Source organism: Protopterus annectens, chromosome 10.part0 (assembly GCF_019279795.1).
Source record: "Protopterus annectens isolate FY-2018-M chromosome 10.part0, PAN1.0, whole genome shotgun sequence".
Lineage (NCBI taxonomy): Eukaryota > Metazoa > Chordata > Ceratodontiformes > Protopteridae > Protopterus > Protopterus annectens.
The window spans coordinates 1225279972-1225307031 of record NC_056744.1 but is presented as its reverse complement, the minus strand read 5'-3'; positions in this window follow the sequence as shown (position 1 = coordinate 1225307031).

The following is a 27060-nucleotide window of genomic DNA, read 5'->3' as shown; positions in this document are numbered from 1 at the left end:
CGATTTCAATGATCAATGCTACTTTTGTCTTCTTTTCTTGGACCACTATATCCGGTTTTCTAGCATCTATCTTTTGGACTGTTGGTATTGTGTGATCCCATGTGATGTAAACTTCATCATTTTCTATGATTCTCTGTGACTCATGTTTCCAGTGCTTTTCAGCCACTTCGATACCATAATGTTTGCACAATCTCCAGTGTAACAATCTCGCCACATTATTATGCCTTTCAGTATACAGTCCCTCTGCCATAAAAGGGTCGCAACCAGAAATAAGGTGTGTGACTGTTTCCAATTCGGTTCCACAAAACCTACATATATCTCTTTCTCCCACATGTTCAATAGACTTAGTCAACCAACGTGTATGTAAGCCCACTATCTTGGGCTGCTAATATTAACCTTTCATTTCTTGATGTAAATTCACCTCTCCTTAACCATTCATGCATTCATTCTTGATCAACATGAGGCTCTTCCAGAAGTTTTCTATACTTGCAACTATATTTATGTTTTTTCCACATTTCTTGCCTTCTCATCTGATCTTTCACCTTATATTCTTTCTTTTGTTTTTTAGCAGATTCAGTTGCTGCCTGATTTTTATCCACTTCTGGTTTGATTTCCATTCCTGCGTGATGTCGATATGCTTCTGCTAAATTAAGCAGAGATGTCATCTTAGATTTATTCTCCTCATGTTTCAAAACTTTCACCACATTTGGATCTTGTGAGGTCAGTAGATGTGTGGAGTCTCACGATTGCTGATCTATACGTGTAATCAATTTCAAGGAGGCCCATCCCTCTTTCAGAATGGGGAATATATAATATTGGTATACACTGATTTTTATAAATCATTTGGTGAGCATGAAGCATCCTTCTTGTTTTAATATCCAATCTATCCAACACTTTTTGGGGCCAGTCAATCACTCCAAAACTGTAAGTTAGAACAGGAAGAGCAAATTGATTTATAGCTTGGATCTTGTTCCTAGGTGTCAATGCTCTTTTCAGGATTAATTTGTCTTCTAAAGAACTCCTTACTAAGCTTTATTCACATTTGTTCATATTTTATTGTTGATCCTTCATCAATTCCCCAGGTATTTATACACCCCCTCTTGCTCAAGTTCTTTTATATCACATTCTTGCCCCAAACTGATGTTTTCCTGATGCTGCAATTTTCCTTTTTTAAAGGTTGCTTTTGCACATTTGTCAAGACCAAATGACATTCCAGTATCATCTGAAAAAGTTTTGACAACCTGTGCTTTCAATTCCTCATCTGATGAGCTATACAATTTTAAATCATCGACGAAGAGAAGATAAGTCATTATACTTTGTTTTCTAGAAGCCAAATTATAGCCATGACCTAAACTGTTAAGTAAACAGCTTAATGGATTAATGGCAAGGCAAAATAGCAACAGTGACAGGGAGTCACCCTGGAATATCCTCCTTTGGATTTTTATCTCTGGGATAATAATCTGTCCTTTATCATGGCTTAATTGCAAAGTGGTCTGCCACTGTTTCATGTTTACTGTAATGCAATCAGTGTAAGATGTACCTTATACATTTTTAAACACTCTTTTATCCATGAATGTGGGATACTATCAAATGCTTTTTTATAGTCAATCCATGCCATACTTAGATTCTTCCCTTTCTTACAGTTCTCCAGTATAACTTTAACAACAAATGATCCTTTGTTCCATATGACTTTCTTTTATTACCCTTTTGTTCTAATGCCATAATTGAGTTTTCTTCTAAATAACTATAAACTCTGTCGGTGTCAATCCCCGTATAGTTTATACGTCATCGGAAGACAAGTTATTGGTCTATAATTTTTAGGGTAGCTTGCAGGTTCACTCTTAAGTAAGAGCATTGTTTTTCCTGTTGTTAACCAGTGCGGTGTCTGTTCAGGGTGTGCATATAAATAGTTCTTACTCATGGCTAGATCCCCATGTAAAGAAGTTAATACTTTAAGCCAAAAGTTAGGTACTGCATCTGGACCTGGGGTTTTTGAATTAGAGGCTTTTCTCAACTTTGTTTCAATTGCTCTGGCTGTTATTTCATCCCATTTCATATCCTGTACCTTTAAACTACTTTTTCTATCCATTTAGCATGTTCCACAGGATCTTCACATATACTTCTTCAAAATGTATCTACTTTCTCTTTTTTCGGCGGTCTATCAATTCCTTTTACCTTATTTCTCAATTCTCTATAAAACTTTTTTGGGTCATCAGTAAATTGCTTATTTTGTGCTTTCCCCTTAAATTTATCTTCATATCTTCTGAGTCTTTCCGCCTTTTTGAAATTTTTAGTTTGTTATCTCCAATAGTGCATAATAGATCCTGGTCTGTTCTAATACCTCACATTGCTTTTATCACATCTATTTTTCTTAATATTTTTGTTGATCTGTTCCCTCTTCTATAATCTTTAACAATGACACTTCTTGTCTTAGGTTCTTTATAGTTTTCTCTATTCGATATTTCCATGATGGTATTCGCTTTCACCCCCCCCTTTTCCTCGCTACCCAGTGTTCCTGTGGTAGAATTTTATCAGTTATTAATTTAGCAGCACAGTAATATATTCTGTTTACTTCTGTTATATCACATGGATCTCTATGGACAGTCCTAATTACTGTGTTCATTTGTTTTATCAAGCTTCTGCCGTGGTGATACGGCGGTAGCGTTGTTACCTCACAGCAAGAGGTTCTCCCATTCGATTCTCGGCTGGGCTTGGGAGAGTCTTCTGTGTGGAGTATGCATGTCCTCCTCGTGGTTGGGTAGCGTTTGAAAGACATGCATGCGTAAATGGGCGTGCCTTCGTTGAAGGTTGGGCATTGAGCTGGCACCTCAGCATTTCGTAAAAATCTACTGCCAATCATTAGCAGACCGGAGTTCCGCTGTGGCAACCCCTTACTGGGAAAAGCCGAAAAACAAACAACAACATGAACCTTCTGCAGTCTATTGATCTTGATATATCTGTCTTTGTCTGTTATATCAAGCAACTCTTCTCTTAACTCCTTTTCTTCCATACTGAGGGCACATCCCTTGTTTTCCATTTCCTGTGGGGATTCTATAGAATATTCTATAGCATCTTCTTGTGGCACATTCTCTTCAATTTCATCCTGTGTCATCTGTTGTTTTGTCATATGGAAACTCACTGGCCTATCACTCCTCAACAGTTTCCTTTTCCTTTCCTTCCTGTCTAGCTTCAAGTGAACTTTTATACTGGTTTCCTGTGGAAGGCTTCAACATATCTTGATATGGCACCTGACCTGTTGCTTCCTGTTCCACTTGTTTCCCCTTAATTGGATATTCATTGCTCTAGCCTGTTGTGCTTTCTTCATTTGATTTTCTACACTGAATCCTTCTCTTTGCAGCTGTTCCATTACCTCAATTTTTATTTCTTTGACTTCTCCATTACTAATCTCTTTCTCTACTTTTCCTCTTAGTCTTCTTATTTTTTGTATTGTAAAGTTTTCCATATCCAGATTCCTTTGCCTACATTTTTCTTCAATTATCTTTGGTGCTGCTCTTTTTGCATTAGTTTTGCTTTCTCCTTTGCATAAATATTACACCATATTAAATCTCTCTTCCTTTCCCCTGTCCATATGTCTTGTTCACGTCTCCTAATCTTCTTGCTTTTCCTTATTCTGGGGACTCACTCCATCATGCTGTGATGTAGTCTGTTTTAGGCCTTCTACATTAAATCCTTCACTTTGCAGGCACTCCATAACTTCAGCTTCTATTTCTTTAATTTCTAATTTACTAATAATCTTTTCTACATTAAATCTTTGTGCTTTTAGTCTTTTTCTTGTGAAATTTTCCATATCTGGATGCCTTTGCCTGTATTTTTTCTTCGAATATCTTTGAAGCTGCCTTCTGTATGTTAGTTAACTTGGCTTTCTCCTTTGCATAGATATTGCACCATATCAAATCTCTCTTTCTTTCCCATGTCCATATTTCTTTTTTTATTTTTTTCAAATACCCCTGGGTTTTGTTTACATTCCTCACTTCCTCAGAGGCTTCTTTTTCCAAAGAGATCAAAGTTTCTTGCTCTATATACTGTTTTTCAAACATTTGTTGCATTAATGAAAGTAAATTTTTATTTGACGCTTGTGACATTTTTTCCTGCGGAAGTAGTTTTCTTTCCTCTAATTTCTCTCTTAATCATTTTGTATATCTTGTGCCTGGAAATTCTGGGCTTTTTACATAATAGTAACAATATACAATTTCTTATCCTCAATAGTCCACTCTGTCGTCTTTATGGCTCTTCTTTGGCCAATCAATTTTTGCCATTTTTGTGGACTACTACTTCCTTCTACAATGGGGGGGGGCATCCTCCCCCTGAGCATGGCCTGGCCCCACTCTAGGATTGTTTCTGTATTTTGAGGATTCTACACTGTCATTTTTTCCAGTCCTGGCACCAGTGTGCCTACCAGGATTGGGCACTTTTTTACCCTGGGTCTTTTGCACCCAGCTATCTTTTTTATTTTTGATTTACTTCTGTCCATGATATATGCTATATAAATACAGTCAATAAATCAATGTCGCCTTGGTGAGATTTTGTGAAAAACAGGGTCCACCTCGCGAAGGTACTCACCAAGACTTGAGGATGAATTCAATTTCAGCTCTACTACACTCCTTTGCTTGCTGACTTTTCATCTCTCCATCCGGACCCCCGGATTGCAACTGTGTGTCAGTATGGCTTGTGATGTAAAATGCTTGAAACTAGGACTGTGTCAGTGCTGTTTGCTTTCATTTATATAAATGTATGATTGCTTACATTGTAAGTGATGGTTTAATAAAGATGTTTATTTTAAAAAGGGGGCAGAAATTCAATAATTTATGCAATGTTGCTTAGGTTATATGATATATAGCAATATATGTGAAGTATAATGTTTGTTAATTTACTACAATTTGATTACTTTTGTATAAATGTAAATTTGCCTATATCACAAGTGATTTAATAAAGGTTTTTAATACTAGATGGAAAAAATAGATTATTCCTAATGTTCATAACTGCCTTATCAAATTAACACTTATGTCTGGTTGTATTCATGTTACTTGTGACATACATTTGTCTTACTAACAAGTTGTACTTCCATAGACTCCCCAACATGACAGCCATCTCATTCAATTTTGCATGATTATTGGTAGTGGGGAAATAATATTTTTGTAACTTTCTGAAACTACTTTAACATGTCAAGCCATGTGTATCCTTGGCAATGGCTTCACTGAGCGTGCAGATGTCACCTTACTCCACAACCCACAATCTACTATTCATGAGATTAAACACTATACCTCAAACAGACTTCCAAATGGCTTCACACTGTAACATCTTAGTTTCAGCTCTCATAGTGTGAAAGCAGAAACTGAGAAATAACAGCCATTGAACTTGTAATTCTGGGTAAAAGTTAATGGCTAGCAAGTACACTGTCTGTATGCCAGCAAAGAAGAAATTATGTGAACCAGAAAGCAAACCAACTAGAAATGGTAGAGAGACAATACTGGCTGAGAGGAATCCTACAGCTGTTCAGGAAAAAAGCAGTACAAGCTCCAGTTTTGGTACAAGAGATTACCTCCAGTAATGAAGTGTGTGTAGAGAAAAAAACATTTTCTCCTGTACCAGAGAAATTGGAAGCAACAGACTGTATTCATATTATGAAAGCACAAATAAGCAGTTAGACTGGTATTCCACAGCAGTATTTGTTAACTGAAAGGACATATCAAGTGCTTGCTCCAAACCTGGTCATGAGAAAGCAGCCTAGACCCATTAGAAAAGAAGCACTCATGCCAGTTGATCCTGACAAAACTCTGACAGAAAAGAAAAGTATTAAAAGTTGAAGATAACAGAGTTTGTGGAAAATTGTTATTCTCTGTACACCAAGCAAAACAGAAGAAAATGTATCCCAGCAATCAGGGAATATCAAGAGGCAGATGTGAGATTGAAGCTGCTGTATCTACCCATCTTCAGAATATATTTTTCCTGGAGGATCAAAGACATTTTTGTATGCAGAACAGATTAAGGACAAATTAAAGTTTATCCAAGAAAAAGTGAGCCAGCACTGCTTCTTGCTCATCTGGCAATAAAGCTCATAGTGAGACTTTGCCAATGAAACCTTTTCCAATGTTCAAAAGGGAAAATACTTGAGAAAACAAAAAAATCACAGGAGTTGACCAGAAGAATCATAAGTATCTTGGACTTGAATCAGTGTATTGTGTTCAGAGATGTAAATGAAAAGGATGAAGACCAGCAACACTGAAATTAGTGAATAAATGTAAGATTATAGAAGCATCAATCACATTTGTGAAATATGGCTTTGCAAGAAGAAGTGGCTGATAAAGACTGGACTTTTGCTGACTTTGTTAAACTTGTGGGTAGACTGTAAGGCATACACTCCACTCTGTGCCATTAATGTTTAGAATGACACTACAAGGAAAAATAAGTAAAACAATTTTTGTTCTTATTAGTTCTTGTATAAAACATTTCATTATATAAACCATGTTATAAAGTACAGCAGTTTTATATATCATGGGTATGTTAAATGTGGTGGGAGTCTTTTCAATGTCTGCTGCATATCTTAAAGATACTGAAAAAAAAAGAGTACTTTGTAGCTGAAAGAAATATAGGTTTTACAGTATAACAAGAGAGGAAAGGGTGTAGAGAAGCAAGATTAAGTTAATATGCTGTGATCTTGGGATGGTGGGGTGTAAAAGTATGCGGATTATATTACATGTAGAATTAAGATAGTTTCTCTTATTGTTACAAGGGTAGATGTCTACGTTAATGCCCTTGGCTTGAGCTACAAACAAGAGTTTTTTGTAAACAAGTACACTTGAAAAAAACATGAAAATGCTAATTTCTTTGCATCTGCAAAGATATTAGCTTGTTTTTCCCTTTGGCAAATCTTCTTAGTAGAAGTCAGGAAGTCTGCAGCTGAAGGCAGTTGTACATCCTGGTCTCAGCGAAATTTACAGATTCCTTCATACATCTGCAGAGATATTAGCTGTTTTTTTTTTTTGCTGACTACTCTTACATGAAGATGAATTATTCTCAGGTACAAGCAATTAATCTTGAGAGTTCTAAGCATTCTTTGCTGAGGGAAATAAAAAAAATTAAAAGTACAATGGCAAGTAGTTCTGTGAAAATAAAGTTGGAAATTAAGAGAAGTCAATAAGAGATAGCAGTCTGCTTAGCAGCCTGAATACTTGAATGCATTTAATAGAACACTTTACAATTTAGTTTTATTTAAAGAGAATAAGCTTTTTGTCCTTGGAACTAAATGTTAATGCTTTCTGATAGCATAAAATCTGTTTTTTTCACATCTAGGATGGGGATAGACATATGAAAAGAAAAAACACCAATCATTGTAAGTGGGAATACAGGTTATAATATATGCTTTAGGCAGGATAACCTTAACTTTAGATTAGTTAATGCCTGTAGGTGCAGCTGTTGATTCAGGGCAATTATTCCTATCTGGGACATACTTCATTTTTTATAGCTGTACATAGTTTTCTGTGTTTGTTTTCAAAGGTAATATGATGGGGTTTCTGAAAATTTACTTTGGCTTTTGTTTCAGGGTTTTCATTAAAATAGAAAGTCTTGAAAATATGACATATGCTCAAATGGAGATAAGAAAAAATAAATGTTATGTACTCACCATAACGCTGGATCCATGATGTGTTGTTTTCATCTGGGTTAACCTTTGGTGTTGTCAGATCCAACCTTCAGGCTTTTGCAAATGCTTGGATCTAGGGCTCTGACTCCTTCTCTATCCATAATTATCTCAGTTCACCAGAATATCTCAGATCAAGTTTGCTTGCCTATAAATATAAAATGTTATCCCATAACATTTATACACTCTTAGTAAACATGAAGGACAAACAGGAAAAACAATAAAAACAGTAAAAAATAGACTGTTCAGAGACACAGACCCTGGTAAGGTCCAACCATCTGACTGGGAACTAAAAATTATAATTCAGGCTAGGGAATGGAGGGAAGGCATGTTGAACTGGATGGATTTAGCATTATGGTAAGTATATCTTTCACATCTGATGTCTGTTTTCATTTGAATCGAGCTTTGGGACAGATTCCCAAACTACCAAAACACCCAGATGGAATCAAGGAAGGATATGCCTCAGAATGTGAAGCTAATGCACATATGGGACCTGCATATCCAGCTTGTAGTTTGACACAAACGTATTAACAGCAGCCCAAGTAGCTGCAGCACAAATCTCTTCAATAGGGACCCTTCCAATAAAGCCAGTGGAAGCAGCTACTGCCTCATAGAATGAGGCTTTGGTTCGTAATGCATGGTCAATGCTAACTTTCATACACAAAGGTTATACAATCAAAAAGCCACCTGGATAGAATAACTTTGGATACTGCTTGACCAAACTTAGCTTTAAATGAAGCAATGAAACAATCAGATTTTCTGGTATTCTTTTTTTTTCTGTGCTGTGCAAATAAAACCTTAGTTGTTGATAAACATCTAGAAAGTGTAAAATATACTCTCCTTTGTTAGAAAACTTTGGAAAGAATACTGACAGATTGATAGCCTGACTTAGGTTTGCTTCAGAGGACACCTTTAAGAGAAAATTAGAATTCATTCTTAAGGGCACTCAGCCCTAAAGAAAAAACAAATATGGAGGCTTACATGATATGCCCTGCAGCTCCATGATTCTTGTGGTGGTAATTGCCATCAAAGAAGGGGTTTTTCCAAGGCAGATATTTCAAATTTACTGAAGAGGCAAGTTCGAATGGAGTTTCTGTCAAAGCCTGAAGCATGACAGTAGCATGCCAAGATGGGAAACGGACCCCTTCTTTTTCTCTTTGTTTTATTTTTTTTGTACTGCCGCTCCTTTGCATAGATATTGCACCATATTAAATCTCTTTTTCTTTCCTATGCCCATATTTCTTCTTCAGATTTCTCCTGCTCCCAGATTCTCTCTTACTTTGGGGACCTGTTGTTCCATTATGCTGTGATATAACCTGTGTTAGACTTTCTACAATAAATCCTTCACTTTGGAAGTATTCCATAACTTCAACTTCTATTTTTTTAACTTCTACTTTACTACATTCCCTCTTTGTGATATTACTTTTTTATTGTGAAATTTTCCACACCTAGATGCCTTTGGCAATATTTCTCTTTGAATATCATAAGGAATTTATTTTTTTTTTATTAATTTGGCTTTCTCCTTTGCAAAAATACTGCACTATATCAGATCTCTCTCTCTTTCCCATGTCCATATTTATTTTTTTCCTTTCAAAAGTCTCTAAATTTTGTTCTTTATATTTTCACACGTCCTCAATCACTTCTTTTTCCAAATTGCTCAAGGTTTCTTGGTCTATATAATATTTTTTTTAGAAATCTGCTGTATTAATGAACACAAACTTTTATTTGAAGCTTCTAACAGCTTTTCTTGCAGAAGTATTTTTATTTCCTCCAATTTCTCTCAATCTTTTTATATATCTTCTGTCTGGAAATTCAGGGCTTTTTGCATAATAGTAACAATACATAATTTCTTTCTTTTCCTCAATATTCCACTCTATTGTTTTATGGATCTTTTTTGGCTAGCCGTTTTTGTGATTTTTGTGGACTACTACTTCCTTCTAAAACAGGGTGGCCATCCTCCCCCAGCCCTGGCCTAGACCCATGGCAGGAATGTTTCTGTGCCTTGAGGATTCTACCCTGTCATATTTTCCAGTCCTGGCACAAGTATGCATACCAGGCTTGGACACTTCTTGAGTCTTGTGCACAAAGGTATCTTTTTTAACCTACTTCTGTCCATGATATATGCTATATAAAATATAGTCTACATATTAGTGTCGTCTTGGAGAGATTTTGTGAAAAATAGGCTCCACCTTGTGAAGGTACTCATTAAGACTTGAGGATGAATTCAACTCTAGCAATACTACTCTCCTTTGATTGCTGACTTATCTCTCCATTCGGACCCCTGCTGTTAGTTTTAGAGTTTCCAGGTCCCGGTGAGGCTGACCAGATGGGAGACAAGGGATCTGGATGAGGGTCCAACATCCATGGCAGATGCACTAGATGAGGCCAGAGGAAGGGAAATTGATCTTGCCGGGGACAATGAGGATAACCTTGGCTTTGTTCTTTTTGAAGAAACTTTGTTATAAGAAGGGGAAAGGCATGAAGGAAACCAAGGGGCCAACTGTGGACTACAGCATCCCTTGGTGCTTGACCCTGTGGAGGGAACACAGCAAAGTAAGTGATGCACCTGTTTAGGTATGAAGCAAAGAGATCACAGCAAGGTTGACCCTAGTGACTGAAAATCTGTGTAGCACCTGTTTGAGGGACCACACAATGGTACAACACTGACGCTGCTCAGCATGTCTGCTAGAACATTTGAAATTCTCTGTATGCGAGTTGCAAAGAGAAAGTGATGGGAAGAAATTGCCCACTGCCAGACTCTCGTGGCTTTTGGGCAAAGTGGATATGATCAGGTTCCTCTCTGTCTTTTGATATACCAGACTACCACAATGTCTGTCTGAGATCACATCCTTGGGGAGGGAGTCCTGAACAAATTGCAATGTTAGGAGAACTGACTTCATCCCTAATACACTGATGTGAAGACTGGCCTCTGTCTCCAGCCAAAAACCCTGAGCCAACTTCTCTTTGAAATGCCCCACGCTCACCCTACCAAGGAAGCGCTCATGGTTTCCATGGCTACCAGAGGTGGTGGACAGAAAGGTTGACACTCTGACACTATGGGGGAGGACAACCACTAACTCGTGTGTTTCCTGCATACTGGTGTGAGGCATACCAGTGCCTGAAAAGGGTGAGACATCATGGATTAAACAAAGAGTTCACTGCAGAATTCTTATGTAGTATCTTGCTTGCGGGACTAGAGTGTTGAAGCTGTCGGCAACTCAAAGTCTGAAGAAAAGTCTTGCTGAGGGATAAGGGTGGTGATAACTTCCAAAGCTACCAGATGGAGGGACTATGCTCTGGACAGCAGATGTCTGGCTATCTGACAATTTGTATCCAGGAGGAATCTGATAAATTTTATTTGCTACGCCTGTATCAAATAAGTCTCTGCAAGAATGACTGTAATCTCCAACTGCAGGGCCAGGTGGAGCAAACAGTTTTTGCACTGTATTAGTTGATCCTTGGTTGGTGTGATAAGGAGACAATCATCTAAATAAGGGACCACCTAGAAAGTACAGTTGTGTACACTCATCATAAATGTAGATGTGCGAGTGTATTCACTGTTGCAGTCATCACGTTTGTGTTATCCTGCCAGGGGTAGCCCTCAGCCCGAATACCAGAGGCTTACTATTTCTGCATCAGTTGCTGTTGCTCCAGGACTGATGTCAGGTTGTCAGTGGTATAAAATCAGGCAGCCAATGCCATTACATCAGTTTTTATTCCCCCAACTGTCAGGAGCCCCCCAAATAGGGAGCTAGGTTATGGTGGAAGAACACCACCAGTATAAAATAAATACCAAAAATTCCCTGTAAGGAGATAGGAAGAGAGAGAGAGAGACAAGGGGTATGGAGGGTGGGGAAAGTACAGATATGTACACTTACCATAAGTGTAGATGTTAGAGTGTCTTCACTGTTGCAGTCATCACACTTGGGTTATCTGCCTGCAGGTAGCCCTCAGTTGGCTTTAATACCAGAGACTTAGTATTTCTGCATCGGTTGTTGTCGCTCCAGGTATGACGTCAGGTTGTCAGGGGTATAAACACAGGCAGCCAACATCATTACATCAGTTTTTCTTGCCCCAAATGTCAGGATCCCCCCAATAGAGAGCTAAGCTATGGTAGAAAAATCTCCACCAGTAAAAAGTAAATACCAATACTCCTGCAAGGGGTGAGTATTTTACACAGAGGACAGAGAGAGAGAGAGAGAGAGAAGGGAGCTGGAGGGGAGGAAACCAGGACTGCAACAGCAAATACACTCGAACATCTACATTTATGGTAAGTGTACACAACTGTACTATGTTCTAAGTGTTTCACTGTTGCAGTCATCACACTTGGGTTGATTCCCAAAGCTGTAGAAAGGGTGGAGGCAGTCAAGAAGTGTTTGGGCTGGCTAGTATGTCCTGCAGGACTGCAGTTGCAAAACCCACCCTGGATTTGGAAAATATAGGCAGGTGGTAATGCTTGGTGAATGTGTGTACAGAACACCAGGTAGCAGCTTCCAGAATGTCCCTGGTAGGGACACCCCTGAGGAATGCTGTAGAGGTAGAAGTTGCCCTAGTAGAATGTGTTCTGACCCCCTGAGAGGCAGTTTTCCATGGTGTTTGTAGCAGAAATGGATACATTGTGCTATCCATTTGGAAATTGTCTGCTTTGAAATGGCCTTGCCTTCTGCCCCTGGTGCAAAACTGAGTAGTAACCTGTCAGATTTCCTGAAGGGCTTAGTCCCAGCCAGGTAGAGTATGAGCTGTCTGTGCACATCCAAGGAGTGCAGGATCCCTTCCCCTTTATTTTGAGGATTAGGGAAGAAGGTTGGCAAATAGATAGATTGGTTGAGAGCCATGCTGGACACCACTTTGGGCATATAGGAAGGGTTAGTCCTGAGAGAGACCCTGTCAGCATGAAAAATAATGAAGGGTTCCATGGCCATAAATGCATGTAGCTCAGACACTCTTCTTGCTGAGGTGATGCCCAGGAACAATGCTGTTTTCCAAGAGAGGAATTTTAAGTCTGCTGATGCTGCAAGCTCAAAAAGGGGCAGAGTGAGCTTTCCAGTACAAAGTTAAGGTCCAAAGCAGGGATGGGTGCTCTCCTTGGTGGCCTTAAGTTGTTTGCCCCATTCAGGAACTGTTGATTAGAGGGTGAGAGAATAGGGGTGGCTCAGAGTTGTAATGAGCTGAGATGTCAGAGGCATGGATCTTAACGGAAACAAAAGGATAGGCCTCTTGTGGAGTAGATCTGTTAAGTAATCCAGGATTAGAGGCAGGGAGGTCGGAGTTGTGTCCTCTCCTTTAGACTGAATCCAGGACCAGTACCTTTTCCACTTAGCATAAGATTTCCTTGTATTGGGTCTTCTGGTTTCAAGAATGACATCCAGCACCTGCTTGTTTAGGCTGGTTACTGGGGGAGAATTCAAGGAATAAGCCAGGCTGCAATATTTAGGGTTTTTCAGTTGCAGATGCAAGATCTGTCCCTCCTGCTGAGAGAGCAGGGTTGGGTTCTGGTGTAAGTGCCAAGGTGGCACTGGTGACAGGCTGCACAGGAGTGGGTACCAGTGCTGGCGTGGCCAGTCCGGAGCATATCAGAATTGTCCTTGGTCTGTCCTGTCTTATCTTGAGCAATACTCTGGAGAGAAGGGGCAGAGGGGGAAAGGCATAGATTGTGAGATTTACCCACTGGAAGGATACGGCATCCACTTTCCAGGCCCTGCTGTAAGGTGTTCTGGTGCAGAATTTGCTGAGCTGGTGATTGCAGGGGGAGGCAAAGAGATCCATCTCTGGACTCCCCCATTTCTGAATCAGAAGGTCAAAGGTGCGGGGCTCTAATTGCCACTCATGTGGGTCTAGGAAATTTCTGCTTAAGTCAACTGACAGTGAGTTTTGTTTGCCTAGCAGGAATTGAGCTTGCAGATGGACCTGCATGTCCAATGCCATGTTCCACAGGGCCATGGCTAGCCTGCAGAGTGGGTTGATGTAAGACATAACTGTGGTGTTGTCTGTTTTTATTAGCAGGTGTCCTGGTGAGAGTAGGGATCTGAAAGCTGTTAGAGCATGCTGCACATCTAGCATCTCTTTTTGGTTGATGTGAAGATGAATTTGACTTGGGCTCCAGTGGCCCTGAATGCACTTGCAGCTGGCATCTCTTTTTTGGTTGATGTGCAGATGAATTTGACTTGGGCCCCAGTGGCCCTGAATGCACTTGCTGTCCATATGTGTCCCCTAGGCATAGTCTGATGTGTCTGTGGTTAGGGTCTGGGTGGCATGGGGTTGAGTAAAGGGCAGTCCCTTGTTGTGGTTGCATGCTGCTGCCCACAAAAGAAACTCTGTCCTTAGACAGGGTATGATAGGAATAACAGTTTCCAGGTCCTGAGAATGTTAGCAACAAAGACTTTTTAAGTACCAATGACGTTTCCTCATATGCAGTCTGGCATATGGAATTAATGGGATGCATGAGGCTGTGAACCCTAGGGCCTGCGGGATTTTCCTTGCAGATAGCTGGGTTCTGGTGGCCGTTTGAGTAAAGTAGTCTGTCAGATAAGCTTGTTTTTCTAGAGTGAGGAATGCTATCTGGGATGTTGTGTCCAAGCTTGCTCCCAGAAATATAATCTTTTGACTTGGGACTAGTTTTGATTTCTTTTCATTGATGGTGTACCCCAGGGAGGTTAGAATGTTTTTTTACAAATGTCAGGTGCTGCAACAGCATTTCCTGATTGTCTGCCTGAATCAGGCAGTCGTTCAAGTACGGGTAAATTTGAATATTCCTCTGTCTGCAGTAAGCAATGGCTGGAGCCAGGCACTTTGTGAATACTCTGGGAGCAGTGGATAAGCCAAAGGGAAGTGCAGAGAACTGATAATGCATAGATCCTGCCCTGAAGCGTAGATATATCCTGCATGAGTCCATTATAGGGACATGCAGATAGGCTTCTTTTAAGTCTAGGGTGACTAACCAGGCATCTTTGGCTAGCATAGGGAGAAGCTGCTGCAGGGTGAGCATTTTGAATTTTGGTACCACCAGGAAGGTGCTTAAAATTGAAAGATCTAGGATTGGGCCTCAAGTTCCCTCTTTTCTGGGTACCAGGAAAAGTCTGGAATAGAATCCTTGACCCATCTGTTCCATATGAACAAGTTGAATTGCCCTTAGAGAGAGCAGGGATTGAACCTGGTTTTGTGCCTCTACCCACTGGTTTGGAGGAAGGTCTGGGAACCCTTTCGGGGTTGGCAGTGAGTGGAAGCAAAATTTATACCCCTGGGATACAATGTTGAGGACCCATCGGCCTTTGGTGATGGAAGTCCAGTTTTTTGCATGAAGGGCAAGTTTTCCTCCTAGGGGCACAAGCAGTTGGGGAGAGGTGGGGAGTGGAATTGAGAATTGGGAATTTTCTGTAAGGCGGTGGCTTGGCACTCCATTGCTTAGATCTCTGCATACCCTGAGACTGTAGTTTAGGGGGGTCTGTTTCCCTGGGTCTAGTTTGAGATGGCCTGGAGGGGGCTGGAAAAGACCAATGTTTCGAGGAGCAATGCCTACTGAATCTAGGAGGCTGTACTTACAATAATTCTTTGACTGTCTGCATAGATTTAGTTTTTTCTTCCATCTTTTTAAGAACCTTTTCTGCTTTGGTGCCAAACAGATTGTCCTTGTTCAAAGGATTGTCTAATACTTTTGATATGACATGGTCTGGCAAGGTCTGCTCCTTAAGCCAAGCATGCCTTTTCAGTACAGAACCAGTGACTGCTGCCCTGCAAGATGCTTCTAGAGCATCAAAGCCACACTGCAATGTATGCTTGCTGACTTGGCTTGCAGAATGCATAAGCTCTTGTAATTCTTTATTTTCTGCACAGTCTGTAAAGGTAGCTATTTTTTGCTTAAGGTCCATAATATGTTGTTGGTACTTCAGCATGTGAAACTGACCATTCAAAGCTCTAATGGCGAGAGTTGCAGAGGTATATACTTTCTTACCCAATCTGTCTAAAGCTCTGAAATCCCTGTCTGAAGGGGTGGGATTCTTAGCTGTAGTTGCTTTTATACCTTTAGGCCCCTGGGAGATGACCTCTAGGTCAGCAGTAGGATTTTTGAAAAGGAATTTGAGAGAGTCAAGTACTCTGTAGTACCTGTCTGGTTTCCTAGGAGCAGGGGGTAAAGTATCAGGAGTTAAACTGGATTCCATAAAGACATCATCCACAACATCCAGGACTGGGGGTATTGCTACAGGCCTATGTTGTGGCAAAACTAGAAATTCTCCAAGATTTTTTTGGACTTAGGATAGTCTTGGCATTCCCAGTGAAAATGCTCTCAAAGTATGCAAGGTTTCACCAAAAGAAAAATCCTCTGGAGGAGAAGCAGAAAAATGGATTCCTCTGTATCTGAATCCTCATAAGCAGATAAGGGCATGTCTTCATAATCAGATACCTCAGAGTCATCGGACTCAGTCTGTTGAAGCTGCTGAGGACAGATCTCTTTTCCTCTTAGTAGGGGAAGGCTGACTTTCCCTAATCAACATAGAGTCTTCTTCCATTTTAAGCATTTGATGTTGTGGCAAGGGAGCAGATGCATGAGTTATCATTTTTTTAGGTGTAGTGTGTACTCTTGGCCTTAGAAACTCAGTAGTTTTAGACAGAACTGAAGACACGAAAGAAGTTGGTTTGTGTTGAATATCGGTAGGGTGAAGAACTTCCTCAGAAGTCGGTGCCTGCTCAGTGGCTCCCGACCCATCCAAGGTTGAGACATCTGCAGCTTCCGTAGTGGAAGAAGAGTCTCGTGGCATACCAGACTTCAAACAGGTCTTGGTAGAGGCCTGTGAATACACTGAAGTGGGCATCAGGGGCTGCGAAAGTGCCTCACTGAGTACCAGCGAACTGGCTACTAGCTTAATGGAAGTGTCATTGGCAGCTTTTGACCTGTGCAGTCTGTCTCTGTCTTTATCCTTACATTTTTTTTGGAAGATCGGTAGTCAGATGGCTTACCAAAGCCATTTTGGAATACGGAGATTGAGAACAAAAGTATTTAAAGACAATAAGGGCCCGACGATGAATAGTTCGGAGTTGGTATATTTAAAGAGCGGGTGGTGTGGGGGTGCAGGGTGGCTTGTCCCCTGCTTAAAACGTTCAGGTAAGATTTTCCTTTTTTTAATTTGCTTTATTTCATTTTCGAATACTTGCAACTTCGAACATATGGTGTCGATCATATTACGGTCGATGTTGTAAGTATTCGATAACATAATATAGACCCCAGTAGCTGGCTTAGCTTGCTCTTCTGAGTCTGGTATTCCTGAATGTCTAGCAAATACTGTTTTAAAGCGTCTCAAACAGTCTGCAGGGGCTTCCCCTTTATTTTGTTTACATGCCTGTATTTTAGAACACTCAGTCCTAACGACACACGTCTGTAATTTTGTTAAAAAAGGCTGTCCGTTTGTCTCTTGATGCATTCCCTGTGACAGTAAAATCTGTTATCTCAGTCTTCTCAGCTGACGTAAATCTCTCAAAGTAGGATTGTAACATTCTATTACAGTTTTTAATTCTTCTCTAAATTTTAATGGATCTTCCCTAATATTTGGAAAACTTTTAGACATAGTATGCAAATCAGCAGGGGTCCAAGGACAATGAACAAGTTCTCTATTATTAGCCCCCAGAATTTCTCTTAGAGGTGCCAAAAAATCTCCTCCAGAGGTCACGATCTCCTGTTGTACCCAGTCATGTAAGTGTGTATGATGAGCTACAGGAGTATCAAATATTAATGTCCCTATTGGGGAAGTAGAAGCTATATGAGAAGTAAAGGAAGAAGAACCCCCTTTGAATGCAGATGAAGATTGAACAGGGGAACTAGTCTGAGATGTAACAGTATCATGCAGACTGGGTGGCCAACGGACAGTGGGTCGAAAGGTAGGGGTCTGAGAAACAACAAAGTCTTGTACAGGAAGTACCCGTACTTGCGCATATGGGGATGGGGTGCAGTAGCTGATGGAGCATTATCCTCTTCAGAAGTTCCTGCTTTTTGGCTATCTTCAGTTTCCTTGAAACCTGCGAAGACAGAATAAAGGGATCCCTTTTTACTGGTCTGTACTTCCTTTTAAAACTCTTCTACCTTTTGCAACAATTTCTTATTAGACTTCTGCAACCTTCTAAATGCCTACTCGTTTTCACTTTTAAATGCTTCACCATACCAAGAATAAAATGTTGTTATTTGCTCCCCATTTTGCTTTTCTTTTCTTCCAAAATACCTTTCAATGTCATCAATTTAGTCTTATCATAAGTTCCATTTAATGGAAACACCCCACCAGAACAATTCTTGGTATGCTAAAACCAGTCATGCAAATTAAACCACGGGAAAGAAAGTTGTAATACATAAAATATGCAGGTGTTCCCTTTTCAAGGATTTAATCTTGCTTGCTTATTGTTGCTCCCCATTTTTCTTATTTTATAAATAAATAAATAAAAATATTAGGCTTAGCCTACAAATCCTGGCAGTTCCATGGACAGAAAATAACTGTAGTAATCTGCACACCAGAGAGGAAAGGATAAGATGTCTGTTGGCTTGCAATGACAGAAGAGGTTTTGATAAACATTTTCCCATAGCACTCCACCTACTTTCATCCCGACGCAACATCAAAAGTTACAGCTCCAGCACTGCAATCAGGATAATGGGGCAGATAGTTACTGTATCCAGAACTGACCACTCTTTCAGACCCTCTGAAAGTACTTCCACACAATCACACCTACATCCCAGAGTGCTATGGGTTCATGAATCTGTTTTTTTTCCTCTAACAGTTTATACTCTAAGTCCCAATCATGCTGTAAGCTCATGAACTTGTTTTAACAGTTTACAGTCTATATCCCAACATGCTGTGGGCTCATTAACTTGTTTAACTATCTTTTTTTTTCTCTCATTCATTCATTCATTCATTCATATATTGACAGAATAAAACATCTCTCATACCTCTTACCTTTCAATCCTGAGAATGCCACCCTCGACACAAGGTGCTTCCTTGTGCTAGTTTGTCCTTCAATGCATGTGCACATACGTTTACTATTCTCATTTGCTGTGGGGTCCTCCTACTAGCAACAACTTTCCTGTGGGGTCCTCCCACTATTACTTTGTATACCTTACAAACAACACAGTCATTCACTTATTTAAAAAAAAAAAAAAAAAACTTTTTCCCCTTACAAAACAATTTCCCTGCCAAAGCTAGCATGTTTGCAAACCCTGAATAGCTGCACATCTGAGTCTTTGACTATTCCATACAAAGCAGTGTGGAATTCACAGAAAATCTGTGATGGGCCGTACTCCAAAACTGCCTTGCAAGAATACCAAAGTTCGGATCCAGAGAATGGCACCAAAATGTTATAGTAATAAATAACATTAAGAATTTACCTTATATGACTTCAGTCAGGAGCACTTCAGGATGTGCAAACAGAAATTTTTATTTACAGTGCTGGGAGACAATCTTCATAGCAGCTGGTAAACCAGTCTCCCTAAACAAAGGAAAACTGCATATTTTATACACTTTCTCATCAATTCATCCATGCAAAATAATGATGCAAAAAGATTACTAACAAATCAATGACTTTAAAAATGTTCTCATCCCTCATGAATATCGCCTCAGGCTTCACGTGAACACCTTTGCTTTACATGACCCACCTGCTTCAAGGGTATTGTTTTCTTACCTTGGATATTTCAAACTTTCCCTAGCAACAACACACTCCTAGCCTGAAGGTGTCAGGCTAACAAATTCCTTTTATAATAGTTAATATGCCTCTTCTCCTACAGCACTTTATTTTCCTTGTTACATATTAAAAGAATGCAGTTGGGACACAGCAGTAACTTCAGCTTATGAAGTTGTATTTTTCCACAGCCTTGCATACAAATCATATTTGCTTTTAACAATATTACAGAATCATAAATGAAACAAATTAATATACATTTTAATAAGCTGATTTTGTTCCATAAAAAAGCCTTCTGCAAAGTCACACATATGTATCCAGGCATGTCAGTGGATAGTGATGTTGGTTCTTGCTGCCCTAGCTGAACCATTAGCTATACTGGACAGTAGATGCTTGGATATATTAGACAGACTGCAGGGGAGACAACTGGGACTCCACTGACCTCTGGATGTCTGTAGGTAAGTTACCTAAGAGAGACTTGATAAGCTGCTTCATCAAGTCCCTCTGAAAATGTGTCATATGAGTAAGATACTTCAGCAGTCTAAGTGCAAAAGTCACTGAGGTGTGTGTCTGTTTCCCGAATCTTGCCAATACCCTACACTCTTTTCAGGGGGATGGACAGACAGGCTGTCTTCAAAGAGCTCCTTAATGGCTGATGCAACAACCATAGCATCTACTGGGAGACCTTCATTCCAGTGAATTCCAGTCCTGGAGCAACTAATATCTTGTCAGATTTACACTTGCTCCACCACTTCATGTTTATTCTGTCTCCTAACAAACAAGATCTATAAATTCATCCTCAGGAGGCAGCAACCAGAAAGTAGAGCAGCTAGCCCAGCACACCTTGAGGAATGCAGTCTCATCAAGAGACGGCACTTCAAGAGACCAACTCCGTCTTTGCTTCATCAATTCTAGGTCTCTAAAGGAAATGTCCTCTAGAAGGATCATGCAGAACCCTCTCAGTCTTTCAGTGACCATTTCTGGTGACAACTCAAGTGTCTACCCTTGCAAATCAGTTTCCTTAGCATCTCCCTGTGGGGACCTCTGGAGAAGGCATGGAATCAGATGGGGAGCTTATATGGTGAGAATCCCCAAGACTGAAGGCTGCCCTGTCAGTCTGGAAGAGCAGATTTGGGTACAGGATTGGGATGAAACTGAGTATGGCAGAGATGCTTCTTTCTGGACTTGGAGAGAATCCTCTCAAGCAACTAATGCTGAATATGCAATCTGTGCTGAGGAAGTGCTCCTCTAATCTGAAAGGGTGAACTGGAGGGATGCAACCTTCTCTGACCTGCCCCAGTTATGAGACAGACAACTGTACTGAACTGTCAAGCTCTGAGACACCAAGGGGGAGGGACAGAACTGAAAGGTCGACCCTAAGCCCCCACTCTGAAGCTTTGGCTCAGATTCAGTCCAATCAGACTGTGCCAGAGTTGAGAAAGTAAGGGAAATAAGAGTTGAAGTCAAAAAGGCTGACATCTCTGATGTCAGTGCTCTTGTGGGAATATTCTGATCCATGGGCTTTGGATTCAAAAATCAGACTGGAATGGCTCTGGGATGACCCTGAGCTGAATCTGCATCAGAAGGAACCTCAGCATCATCCTACTGATATTCGCTTCTGAGAGACTCCTACAAATGGAAGAACCTACAAGATGAAGCCACAGAGGGTAGCTGAGAGCATCACTGCTTCTGTAAAAAAAAAAAAAAAAAAAAAAAAAAAAAAAAAAAAAATGGAGAGTGACTCACCAGCTCTGATGAGAAGTGAGGAGGGGGAGTTATATATCAGATCTGATGGGATTCTGGATCCTTAAGACTGCACTACCAAACTCCAAAGGATCTGGCAACCACATACTGGATTTTTTTACTCTCTTCTCTGCTTCCTTCACTTTCTCTCACTCCCTTTTGACTTCTCTCTTCTTTTCCTTTTCTTTCTCTGTAGCAGGTTTGGCTTTGCAAAGATTCTTGGCTGGAGCAAAGACTTCTCTAGCCTATACAGCCAAACTCATCACTTGGGCAGAAAGAAGGGTCTTTAGTGTAAGTTTGTCCATGCATCCTTGCAGAGCTTTAGGACCAAAGCAAGCAAATGTCCTGCAAACTGCATCTAAGTGTGCTACCCAAAGGTACTAAACACAAAATGTGGATCCTGCTGTGGTATATTATGGCCATAGGCTGAACAGTTTTTAAATCCACTGGCCTTGTTACAGATGTTGAAGATGATCCTCAATTTGTAAAGCAAAAAAATACTTTGAAACAAGCTGATCCAACAGTACAATGACAGAAAAATACTGTCAAAGAAAGTGTACTGTTATACTGGAAAACTGACAAATGTAGATTGAGGAAATACCCTAATACAGGTAACTATTGCTTAACATCTGGGATTGGTTCTATCCCACTGAATGTTAAGCGACTAGGACGTTAAGCAAAGACTGTATACTTTATATTGTTTCGCTTAATGCCCTCCTGCACAATGCCTGACCACATTTATGTCTCCTTGCACAGTATAGATATAAATGCAGTCAGATGTTGTACAGAAGGATGTTAAGTGATGAACATCTGTAATAAACGAAAACGTTTTTTTTTTTTTTTTTTTTTTAATGGGGAGGACTGAACAAGAAAAGAGAAGTTAAGCTAAGGAACTAAAATACAGATGCAAATAGGCAACAATTTTTAGTACCAAGAAGCTACTCATCTCTAAGTCAGAGTCCTCAAAAACCACATCCTTCTGGATCAAGTGGCAAATGAGGTCTGGGTATTCTGGGGAACTGAGAGAATTATGGATAAAGGAGGAGTCAGAGCCCTGGATCAAAGCTTCTGTAAAAGCACTGAGGTTGGACCCACTCAGTTCCTATAACCTGAAAGGGTGAATTTGACAAAAACAGACATCACATCAACTGAAAAAAGATCAGCCTGACAACCATTAGCATATGCATGTAAGACAAATGTTGGAAATACACAGTCAATAAAACTGTCATGCATATTTGGTAGGAATATTAGCTTTTTATCATAACGGCTATGCTGTCCACATTATCTTGGAATGTAAATGACCTTAAAGGTATAAAAAAAGGAAAGAATATTGAATTACATTAAGGCTGCTTAGACTGCAAACAATGTTGCTGGAAAAACTTTTAGAAATGATCAAGTGAAACTGACAAAGAAAGGAATTCAGGATGGAATTTCAGCAGAATATCAGGGACAAAGGAAAAGAGGTGTAATAATGGTGATTGCCAGAGGGGCTCCAACAGTGATAGAAGAGAAAACAAATAGCAATAAAGGTAGATTTGTAGTAGTAAGGGGTTACTGACAAAGAATGGAGGATTATTTACATTCCACCAAAAAGTGCTATTATGGCACTTAAGAAAAATCTGAGGGAAATAATCAGCATTCAGCAGGGAATATTACTTACAGGTGGAGATTGGAAGTTGATTTGTAATACTGATGGATCAGGGGGGCCCTGAAAAAAATTATGAAATTATTTGGTATGGAAGATGTGAATTCTGTAATAGGACCTTTGGCAGAAATTACTTATTTCACAAGGTTCAATAACTGAGCTAGAGTGGACAAAAAAAGTACAGTTGTGTACACTCAGCATAAATGTAGATGTTCGAATGTATTCACTGCTGCAGTCATCACACTTGGGTTTTCCTGCCAGGGGTAGCCCTCAGTCAGCCCAAATACCAGAGGCTTAGTATTTCTGCGTCAGTTGCTGTTGCTCTAGGACTGACTTCAGGTTGTCACTGGTATAAAATCAGGCAGCCGACACCATTACATCAGTTTTTCTTGCCCCAACTGTCGGGATCCCCAAATAGGAAGCTAGGTTATGGTGGAAGAACACCATCAGTAGAAAGTAAATACCAAAAATTCCCTGTAAGGAGTGAGGGAAAGAGAGAGCAACAAGGGGGGGTGGAGGGTGGGAAACCAGGACTGCAACAGTGAATACACTTAAACATCTACATTTATGGTAAGTGTACACAACTGTACTATGTTCTTTGTGTTTCACTGTTGCAGTCATCACACTTGGGTTGATTCCCAAAGCTGAAGAAAAGGGTGAAGGCAGTCAAGAAGACTGGGGGCTGGCTAGGATGCCCTGTAAGACTGCTGTTGCAAAGCCTGCCCTGGATTTGTAGAAGATAGGTAGGTGGTAATGCTTGGTGAAGCTATGAACAGAAGTCCATATTGCAGCCTCCAGGATGTCCCTGGTGGGGACCCCTTTGAGAAAAGCTGTAGAGGTGGAGGTTGCCCTGATGGAATGCGTCCTGACCCCCTTTGGGGGGAAGTTCCCCCTGATGTTTATAGCAGAAATGGATGCAGTGTGTTATCCATTTGGAGATTGTCTGTTTGGATATGGCATTGCCCTCTGCCCCTGCTGCAAAGCTGACTAGCAATTGGTGAGTTTTCCTAAAAGATTTAGTCCTATCCAGGTAGAATCTGAGCTATCTGTGCACATTTAGAGAATGCAGAATTCCTTCCCCTTTGTTTTGTGGGTTAGGGAAAAAGGTGGGCAAATGAACTGATTGGTTGAGAGCCACACTGGACACAACTTTAGGCATGAAAGTTGGGTTAGTCCTGAAGGAGACTCTGCCAGCATGGAAAATGATGAAGGGCTCTACAGACATGGGTGCTTGTAGCTCTGAAACTCTTCTAGCTGAAGTGATGGCCAGAAGCAAGTCTATTTTCCGAGAGGAATTTTAACTCTGCTGAAGCTGCAGGGTCAAAGAGGGTAAGGTGAGCTTTTCCAACACAAAGTTAAGGTCCCAAAAGCTGGGGTAGGAGCTCTTCTGGATGGCCTTAAATTGTTAGCCCCTCTTACTAACTGTTTGATGAGAGAGTACAAGAAGAGAGGTGGCTCTGTGCTGTAATGAGCAGAGATAGCACAGGCATGAATTTTAATAGAAGAGAAGGATAAGCCCTTGTGTAGTAGGTCTGCTAGGTAATCCAGGATGAGAGGTAGGGAGGGCTGTGCTGTTTCAGCTCCTTTAGCCTGGATCCAGGTGCAAAACCTTTTCCACTTGTCTGCATAGGATTTTCTAGTGCTGGGGTATTTGGCCTCACGTATAACATCCAGGACTTGTTTGCTTAGGCTGGCAGCTGGAGGAGAGGTCAGGGAATAATAAAAAAGCAAACAGAAATGACAACGTAAAAAAGTACTCTGCGAATACACCAATAAGTGCCCACACTGTAAAGTGGTAATCAATTTTGTAGCCAAAATGAATGAACGACCAAAAAGATATAAAACACTAGATTTATTGTTATAAAGTAACAAACAAAGTTAAGCACTTTCACCCACTACACGGGGCTTCATCAGAACTCACAAAACAATTAAAATTAAATGCTTAAATGCCTTTTTTGGTGCCAAAACATGTTCAAAAAATTTTAAAGCGATACAACTACAATTCAACAATATGCATAAAACTATTAATAAATCTTAAGATAAAATTGGAGTGCTAGGATAAAATTCCAGTCTCTACATAACTGTCGCTGGTGCAAAACATGGAACGTTCAACCAAAAATGTTGTTACTACTGATAATAATACTAGATCGTGTGACCTATACTTCGTATAGATAACCACATATCAATATGACTATTGTCCGTGATAACCTGTCAAATGTATCATAAAGGCTTAATATAAAACTTGAATGATAATATTTGTTAAATGTTTAATATATCTAATATATTTTATATGTACGAAGATAACAATTACTATAATAAAAGTATGATAAAAGTAAAAGTGTGTCTACGTGCAATATAATATGCTGAATAGATGAATAAATTTATTACAATGGTTATGTAAATATGTACCATATGAAATGTATAAATACTATAAAAATTGTAAAGAATTGTAAAAAAATATATGATAAAAGTATTTTTACACTAGTGTTATAAAATGTTATAAAATTGCATATATCATAATAAGATGTGTCATAATGAAAATTTGGTGAAATCTATGATGAAAATCAAAACTACACTAATATTATATAGAGATATGTTAATCAATTGATATAATTATGATAATTGATATAAATTGTTGAAATAACGGTTGTTAAAATTATCATAAAAATTATTATAAAAATTATTTATGAGTTAGTGTATAACAGGGGTTTAATAGATATATAATCGTTTAAACCTGGGGGAGTCATGGCATCTAAATAGATTTGCCACCATACTTCTCTGTAACTCAACCTACTTTTAGTGTCTCCTCCCTTGGGGTCTGTTTTGAGTATTTCTAAAATAATAAATTTAAAATGATGATCCTCTCCTTCATAAAAAATGTGTTTATATAATGCATTATTCATGTCCTTTGTTTTTACACTGTATGTGTGATCGTATATTCTTTTCCTAAGTTGTCTCTCTGTCTTACCAATGTAACAACTAGAGCATTTTTGACATATACTTAGATAAAATACTAATTTACTGTTACAGTTACCTAACTTACTATTCACAATGCTTTTCAATTCATTATTTAAGTTAATTGTTAGCTCGTCCGACATGAATTTGCATTGATTACAAGTACCACATTTTAGACTTCTATTTTTAACTAATTTCCTGTTTGTCTTCACTTCTTTTTTTATATTCCAAAATTTTCTTAATATTATTTCCCATTTTAAAAATAAAATTGGGTTTCGTACCAATAGCCTTGATAGTTTGAACATCATTAAATACTAGATGCCATGAGTCAGATATAATTTTTTTGATATAACTAGCTGCCATATTGTACTGAATTACACAAAATATGTAATAGTTGTTACTAGTAGTCAATTCTGTATTCCCCTTAGCTAATATTGTACCAATATCCTGTCCTGCAAATTTATTGTTGATACCTAATAATGATTGGTATCTAGTACCTCGTAATTCAAAAACATATTTTATAGTGGCATCCATCATGCTAATGGGATATCCTCTTTGTAAAAACAACTTCTTTATATATTCTAATTCTACCCTTAAATCATTGTCATCAGAGGTCATGCGTGCTGAACGAATGCATTGACCCTTGAAAATGTTGTTTTTTAACTTCTCAGGATGGCAACTAGTATAATGTAAATAACTTTTGGAAGATGTTTCCTTTCTGTAAATAGATGAAGAAACTTGATGTGCTTCGCATTTAATTAAGGTGTCTAAATATGGTACGCCCGTGTTATTATAAGAATGAGTGAATTTCAAATAATCACTACTAGAATTTAAAATATGTATAAATGACTAATAATATCGTATCTGCTCCCCATAAAATGTAGATATCGTCTAAAAATCTTGAATAATATTTGATGTGTTTATAAAATTCACTCGCAAATAAAATTTGGTCTTCCCAATAAAGTATTACCAAATTTGCATAAATTGGGGCACAAGCAGCACCCATAGCAACACCTCTCATCTGTTTGAAATGTTCTCCTTCAAAATATATATAGTTATTGTCAAGAACTATAGACATCATCTCCTGTAATAAACATATCTCACCCCATTCAAGGTCCGTATATTTCCTTATACTATTGCTGAAAGCATCAAGACCTTCATCCCTCGGGATACAGGAAAAGAGATCTATTACGTCAATAGTTAAAAATATTACATTGTCTAAATTTATGTCTGTTGGAAAATTCATCAAGAATATCCATGAATCTTTAACCATATGGGGCACTTTATCATAAATAAATTTCAATTTTGAATCAATAAATCTCCCTAAAGGGAAGGTTTTAGAATTACTTCCTGACATTATTGGTCTGAAAGGGGGGTCAGATATATTTTTATGTACCTTAGGGATACCTACAAA